The following is an 8,660-nucleotide window of genomic DNA, read 5'->3' as shown; positions in this document are numbered from 1 at the left end:
ACTAGCTTATAATTGGCTAAAAAAGACAATTTAGTATATATGTCCACATATATACTAAAATGATTGGTATTCAAGCCAAATAGTAAAAATGTCCTCATTTTGCACAGTTTTAGAATGCATAGATTCCAGTTACCATGCGTTAGTTCAATAATACCAATCCCCCAAAAACACACAGTTCACATTTCATTCACCATGGTACAATGACGGCCAGTAATTGAATAAAGTACAAACTTTACTGTTAGCTCTCCAGTACATAAATTACTATGCAAATAACAGATGTATATAACGTAAATGACCAATCGCATTATTTTTTTTTTCAGTCTTTTTCAGTTTATGTTCTAAGTATGTGTCTATGTTCCCTTTTTGTTTCCCACTGATAAACCCACATGACATTTAACAAAAATATATAATGAAGGAGTGAATTATCCAATAAAAATGAAAATTCAAAAAAGAAACTAGAAGTGATTTTTAAAACTAATGTATATATTTTTAACTCAATAATAATTAACACAATGTTATACTAGCTTCAGGTATACAATATAATGTGAAATAAGTCAGTCACAGCAAGACAAATACCATATAATTTCACCCATAAGTGGAATTTTCAAACAGATGAACAAACAAAGAAAAAGAAGGACTGGAAAAGGAAAGGACCAGACTCTTAAATACAGAGAACTGGTGGTTGCCAGAAGGGAGGTGAGGGGATGGGTAAAATAGATAATAGAGATTGAGAGTACACTTAACCTCGATGAGCACTGGGTAATGTATAGGATTACTGATTCATTAAGTTGTATGTCAAAAATTAACAATGCTCTATGTTAATTATACTTCAATATAAAAGAGAGAGAGAGAAAGGGAACAGTTGCTGAGAAGAGACTCTGCTGGCAGAGGGACCTGCCAAAGAAATGAATGAACTATTGCTGAGTTTATCAAGAGGATGATCTTGAAAATCCCAATGACTGGGGGAGGAGTTAAGGTGGCAGAGCAGTAGGAGGACCCTATGCTTGTCTCAACCCTCGAACCCAACTAGATAAATATCAAGTCATTCTGAACACCCAAGAAATCAATCTAAACACTGAGAGAACAAACTGCAGAACTAGAGGGAGAAAAGAAGCCACATCATGGAAGGTAAGAGGTGGGGAGACCCAGTTCTGGGTAGAAAAGAATCATGGATGCTGCAGAGGGGATGGAGCATTGATCTTGGAGAGAGAGGAGAGAAAGAGAGAGAGAAACCGAGAAAAAGCAGCACACAGGGAATTGCACAAGAGAAACACATCCCCCCAAAAATCAACTGGAAAAACTAGAGCAGCTGATTATCCGTGTTTTTATAAGCAGTGGAGCTCAATGTCTGAGGTTTTAGAAGTCCAAGCCACTACCGAGTGGAGATTGGCTGGCATAGGAGTGCTCCTGTGGGGAAGAAGGGAACAGGGCCAGGAGTGGACAGCATGGTTTGAGGATTCCCTGGGTCACATACTGGGAGAGAAATTTCCCCTTCTTGGAGTGCATTTGGGAGAGGTAGCACAGCTTCTCAGGGGATAAAAGAGCCGGTGAACAGTCGTTAGCATAGAAAGAGACACCTGCTGAGGGGAGCAGACCTTGGTGTAGCTTTTTGCTGCACTTTACCATAAATTCAAAGCCCCAGCATGGTAGTGCAACTGCTTCTCTGGGACTAACTGATATCAGCCACAGCATGAGAAGATCCTCCCCCAGAGAATCAGCCCAGGTCCATACCTCACAGATCTCTAAAATTTGGAGTTTAGAAATTGCTGCCTTCCTGAGATCAAACACAGGAGTACTGTGTCGCCTGGCAGACAGTCAGCTAGGACACAGCCAGGGTAAAAGCAGGTATCTGACAGAATCCAGGAACACAAGAAAGAGATTGTTCACTCTTCTTGTGAGGGTTTCCTGAACAGTGGCAAGTGTGAATTCCCCACTTTGGGAACATGAGAGCGGGGTGTCACCATTTTCCCCATCCCCAACACTGACAGACTTCAGTGAGCAACCCAGCACCCCCAATGGAAGCTGGAACCACTTACACCCAGGTCCACCCTCTGCACCCTGCAGGTGCATTTTTACTAGGACAAGTTGGCCTAAGAACCAGGACAGCAGTCCCTTCCTAGAAGACCATATGATTAAACTCATATTTGAAAGTTAAGAACCAAAACAGATGAACATAGGGGAACGGGGAAAAAGAGAGAGGAAAGCAAAACCATAAGAGACTCAACTATAGAGAACAAATCGGGTTGATGGAGGGAGGTGGTTAGGGGTAGGCTAAATGGGTGACGGGTGTTAAGGAGGGCACTTGTGATGAACACTGGGTGTTTTATGTAAGTGATGAATCACTAAATTCCACAGCTGAAACCAATTTTTACATATAGGTTAATTAACCAGAATAAAATAAAAACTTGGAATCAAATAAATAAATAAATAAATAAGAAAATCCCAGTGACTGAAATGACAACAATCTTCAAAGCCTGAGACTTTTTGTCTGAAAATCAACTTCAGACCATAAAATTCCAACAGAGAAAGGAATCTTTTGTGCAGGACTTGCTTCTGCTTTGGGAGGAGAAGCGTGCAAGTCTCAACGACACAGACCTTTTAGACATCAAATATACTTAATTTCATCAGCACCAGAAAGTGTGGCATATTTTTCAGATGAGTAAAGAACCAGGTGAAGACACTGACCTTTTTGATATGGAACAATTCAAAAGATCATTTTTAAAAAAATTCTTCAGAGAGCATTTAAAAATGTGAGTCTGCCTCAGAGACGCTGAGGAAAATGCAGTATGGATTCAAGTTGCCTGGGATACGGTATAGAAAGCCAAACCGGTACAAACCTACTTATGTGGTGTATTATTCCCAGATTCCCTATGCCTTCATTTCTTCCTGACAGCTGAAGAGCTTCTGGGTCAGGCACTGATAGCTGGTAACAACCACCATAAGATTGTGAATATGGACCTCAGTGGCCAGCATCTGGGCTCTCTTAAATCTGTTGTTTTTAAACAGTATAATCAGATATTTGAAACTCACTTCTACAAGAAAGAACACTTGAGCTGGATATACACATGGATTCAGTGATCATTCATAAAAACAATAAAGAGGGAGTCAAGGGAGTAACTCAAGAAACTTTTGGAAACTATCCTCAACCAAGACTAGAATTTTCACAAAATAAGCTTGAAATAAAATTCAAAATGACTTAAATGGAGACATCTTGGCTGAGAGAAAAGAACCACTCTGGTGCCTAAAAATGTTCTCTAGCTCACATCTTCTGGACAGGTTGAAATCCTTAGCACCAGCCGGTATTGCAAATGCACCACTTCCTCCATTGCTCACTTGTATATCCAGTAAGGGAATGTATTATTTTAAAATTAGATATCTCTAATAAGAGATATGTGGTTTTGTAAACAGAATACTCCCTTGACTATACTGCATATGCATTTCAGTTAACAGCTAGCTGGATGGCTTCTATTTATAAACTTGTGTTTTAGAAATTCACTCTTGATATTGACAAGTTTAAAATGTTTATATGATTGTTGGGACTGATTCCTTCCTCCTCCACTGTGAACTCCTCTCCCTCCACACCCTGCAAAGCATAGCAATTGTGGACCTTTAAAAAGTGACAAGATGTCCTTTTTCTCACTCCTATCTCTCCTTGATCCTGGAGAGATCATGTTATAATTACTTGTTTCAAGCTAGTTTCAGTTGCTTAAGCCTTGAATCATGGAAAGAAGCAGCAAGAAACTATACTCAACTTGACACTTTCTGGGAAAAATCATAAAAGTGATCCATTTAGAAGGTAGAGCTGTGTCTGTTAAGTTATCCTGGAGGTAGCATATCAGATGATTCAGTTATATAAAATAATAGTTTCATTGCAAATATGATACTGTTCATAATCTGTTTTACCATATATATGATATTCAAATGCAACAACACTTGCTGATTAGGAATCTGGTTACAATGACCAACCACTGTTTTGGATTGATGGCTTTAACCTGCATTAGGGACTGTCAGCAATCCAAAATAGTGGGTGTTAAAACTGTTTAAATTATAACACATCTAATTTGGACTTTGAGTTCCCAAGATTATCTGTGATTGTGATTACTGCTTTTAGTATTAAATACTTGCTGATTTGTGAATAAAGATCTTTAGGAATTGATTTTTTAAAAATGAAAGAAAAGGGGACGGGAGACAAAATGGCAGAGAAGTAGGAGGTGCTGTTTCAACCTGTCCCCTAAAGCAAGCTGATTACCTGTCAAAGAACTCTGATCACCCATGAAATCAGCCTGAGATTAGAATTTTACACTTCTAGATCTCTATGGGGGCAGAAGATGCCAGTGAACAGGTAAAGTGGAGTGGGAACATCGGACTAATATTGGAAGATAAACAAAAGGGGGAGGGAGCCACCAGAAGCAACCCATTGGAAAATAATACCCCAATACAAGACTGCCCTGTGATTGGGGACCAGCATTAAGTTGGAGTCTGGCTGAAAGCACTCAAAAAGAGCAAAAGATCTTAAGGGGAAATTGGTGGAATTGGTCAGGGACAGGGACTTAAGCCCATGGACCCAGGACTGCCACCGCCAGCGAGGAATCAGAGTGCAGCAAAGAAACCAGGTCTTGGTCCCTGAGCCGCCTGTGCACCTGAGAGCATCTGGGTGCTGGTGCCCGTCAGGTAGTCTGGGGTAGACACCATCCAGTGCTCTCTAGAACCACAGCCTTCTGTGCTCTGCAGGTGTGCTGCGCGACAGGACCAGGGTCTGAGTTGCGCCCCACACACTTCCCAGTGAGAGGTGCGTGCAGGCGCCAGCCGGTGCTCTCCAGGACCAGGAGATTCTGAACACTCTCAGCCCAGACCAGAGTGAAAATCTCAGTGCGCTATCTCTGGTTGGAACCTCTCTGGCAGCCCAGACAGCCACAGCTAGTATTTCTCATGGTTTTGGGAACAAGCAGGAGTTCCCATGACCCCAGAGACCATGACTAGGAATGTACTCTGCCAGTGGCAGAGGGAGAATTTATGTGCTCTGGAGCACCCAGAGGGGAACAGACTGAGGCTTCTCTCTGAGATGGAGGACTGGGCACAGTTTGCTTTCCTTTAAACCTCCAAAGAACCACTGAAAGCCACCAAGGGGAGAGAAAACAAATGACCAAACAAACCAAAAAAACCTCCAGAGAACAAAAGCCTGAAAAACCGGTTTCCTCAGAGCCCAGCCCCTTGATGGAGGTAGGAGGACTCAACTCTAGCAAGACTCCCAGAAAAAACATGTGGCAGGCCCCTCCCCCAGAAAGCCAGCCAAAACAAAAACAAAAACAAAAAACAAACAAAAAAACCACACAAGAGGACAACCACCACTACTTCATAGATACGACTTTTATTTTTAATTCATTCCCACTTTTCTGATTCTTTTCATTGTTATTATATAACTTTTTAACCTATTTACCATCACAATGAGATGTTCAGTACATCAAATTCCATAATAACCTTTTAACCTGAACTTTTTTGATACATACACCTGTGTTTTTCATTTGCTTTTCTGTTTTTCTATTTTATTTTATTCTTTTTTAATATTCATATAGAGATAAGCTTCAAGGTAATCCCTTTTCCCCAATCAATGTTACCCCTATATGTAAACCAGTTTTAATTATCTCAGTTGAATCCTTTAACAAAGATTGATATATCTTGATAGATATATCCAGAAGAATCAAAATAACCTTCCTTGCCCACACTGAGAATTTATAACCACCCTCCCATCTTTTTCTTCTGTCAGTGTTTCTGTGTACTTGTTTTTGTTCTGGTAGTATATAAATATTATACTTGGGGTTCATTTTGAGGGGTTCTTTTTATTTATTTTTTTCTCCTTGTCATCTACTTTTGTTGGTCATTTTCCTTGTCCATTTTTGTTTGTATACTTTATAAATCTTACCTTTGGGGCCCATTTGGGCTGGGCCTTCTCTTTTATATTTTCTTTTTTTTTTTTTCTTTTTTTCCTGCCTCTCTCTCTCTTTCCTTTTTTTTGTTTTGTTTTGTTTTGTTTTGTTTTTTTCATTCTTTTCGGTGGGGAATCTCAATTGCTCAGAAGCATTCCAGAGTGCAGCTTGCCTGCACCACATTGATACATCAAGCTACACATCCCCTCAGCCATATCTCACCAAAATGACTAGGAAGAGGAATGCCCAACATAGGAAAAATTCAGAGACTGAACCCTCTTCATCAGAGCTTTTGGATATGGACATAAACAGTATGTCAGAAAGGGAATTCAGGCTAACAATTATTCAGGCAATAGCTAGGTTGGAGAAAGCCTTTGGTGACAAGATGGAATTGATTAGGGCAGAAGTGAAAGCCATCAGAGATGACGTTAACAATGCTCTCAGTGAGTTACAATAGAACCTAAATTCTCTAAAACCTAGGGTAACTGAGACAGAAGATAGAATTAGTGATCTGGAGGACAAACTGATAGAGAAAAAGGATCAGGAGGAAGCCTGGAATAAACAGGTTAGAAGCCATGAAAACAGAATTAGGGAAATAAATGATGCCATGAAACATTCCAACATCAGAATAATTGGAATCCCTGAGGGGAAAGAGAAAGAACGAAGACTAGAAGATATAGTTGAACAAATTCTCCATGAAAATTTTCCCAATTTGGAGAATGGAACCAGCGTTCGTGTACTAGAGGCAGAAGGGTCTCCCCCCAAGATCACAGAATCTAGAAAGACCTCGAGACACATGATTGTGAAAATGATGAATCATAATTTTAGACAGGAGCTCTTGAAAGCAGCTAGGGGGAAGAATATCCTTATATACAGAGGAAAGCCTATCAGAATAACATCAGACCTGTCCACAGAAGCCTGGAAAGCCAGAAAGGGTTTGCAAGATGTATTCAAGGCACTAAATGAGAAGAACATGCAACCAAGAATACTTTATCCAGCAAGACTCACATTCAAAATGGATGGAGCGATAAAGAGCTTCCAAGTCAGGAAAAGGTTAAAAAAGTATGTGACCACCAAGCCGGCACTGCAAGAAACATTAAGGGGAGTTCTATAAAAGAGGAAAAAACCCAAGAATATCATTGAACAGAAAATATATGGAGACAATCTATAGAAATACAGACTTCACAGGTAACACTACGTCAATAAAAACATATCTCTCAATAATCACTCTCAAGGTGAATGGCCTAAATGCATCCATAAAATGGCACAGGGTTGCAGATTGGATAAAATGACAGTACCCATCCCTATGTTGTCTACAAGAGACCCATTTTGAACCTAAGGATACATACAGACTGAAAATGAAGGGATGGAGAAGCATCTTTTATGCCAATTGGCCTCAAAAGAAGGATGGGATAGCGATTCTCATATCAAATAAATTAGATTTTAAACTAAAGACTGTAGTCAGAGATACAGAAGGACACTACATAATTCTTAAAGGGTCTATCCACCAAGAAGATCTAACAATTGTAAATATTTATGCCATCAGTATGGAAGCAGCCAACTACATAAGACAACTGTTAATCAAGATAAAGAATAATGCTGATATGAATAAATTAATAGTAGGAGACCATAACACACCACTCTCAGCAGTAGACAGATCATCCAAGCAGAAAATCAATAAAGAAACAAGAGCATTGAATGACACATTGGACCAGATGGGCCTCATAGATATACACAAAACATTCCACCCTAAAACAACAGAATACTCATTCTTCTCGTGTGCAAATGGAACCTTCTCCAGAACAGACCACATAGTAGGTCACAAATCAGGGCTCAACTGATACCAAAAGATTGAGATTTCTCCCTGCATATTCTCAGATCACAATGCTTTGAAACTGCAGCTCAACCACAAGGAGAAGTTTGGAAGGAATTCAAACACCTGGAAGCTAAAGACCACCTTGCTTAAGAATGCTTGGATCAACCAGGAAATCAAAGAAGAACATAAAAAATTCATGGAAACCAATGAGAATGAAGACACTTTTGTCCAAAACCTATGGGATACAGCAAAGGCGGTCCTCAGGGGGAAATACATAGCCATCCAAGCCTCCCTCAGAAAAATTGAAAAATTCAGAATACACCAGCTGTCTCTACACCTTAAAGAACTGAAGAATCAAAAACAAATTAAGCCAATTCCAGACACAAGAAGGGAAGATTAGAGCAGAGACCAATGAGATAGAAACTAGAGATCCAGTAGAAGGGATCAATGAAATTAAAGCTGGTTTTTTGAGAGAATCAATAAGATCGATAAACCATTGGCCAATGAGAGAAGGCCCAAATTAATAAAATTATGAATGAAAAGGGAGAGATCACAACTAACACCAAGGAAATAGAAACAATCATCAGAAATTATCAGCAACAGTTATATGCCAATAAGTTAAGCAACCTAGATAAAATGGATGCATTCCTGGAAAACTATAAACTTCCAAACTAAACCAGAAAGAAATTGACAACTTGAATAGACTGATATCTAGTAACGAGATTGAAGCAGTGATCAAAAACCTCCCAAAAAAACAAGAGCCCAGGACCTGAGAGATTCCCTTGAGAATTCTACCAAACTTTCAAAGAAGAAATAACACCAATTCTCCTGAAGCTGTTTCAAAAAATAGAAACAGAAGGAAAACTTCCAGACTCTTTATGAAGCCAGCATTACCCTTATCCCCAAACCAGGCAAAGACC

The 8,660-nt window shown here is 39.7% G+C and overlaps 1 pseudogene; it reads left to right on the top strand.

The window, feature by feature from the left end:
* The first annotated feature begins 1,690 nt into the window (after positions 1-1,690).
* LOC132007644 (centromere protein N-like) lies at positions 1,691-3,382 on the top strand (annotated as a pseudogene).
* The last annotated feature ends 5,278 nt before the right edge of the window (positions 3,383-8,660 follow it).

The sequence above is a fragment of the Mustela nigripes genome, chromosome X (genome assembly GCF_022355385.1).
Source record: "Mustela nigripes isolate SB6536 chromosome X, MUSNIG.SB6536, whole genome shotgun sequence".
Taxonomy (NCBI): Eukaryota; Metazoa; Chordata; class Mammalia; order Carnivora; family Mustelidae; genus Mustela; species Mustela nigripes.
Note: the sequence above shows the minus strand (reverse complement) of the source record. Positions and strands in the feature narration are given on the sequence as shown.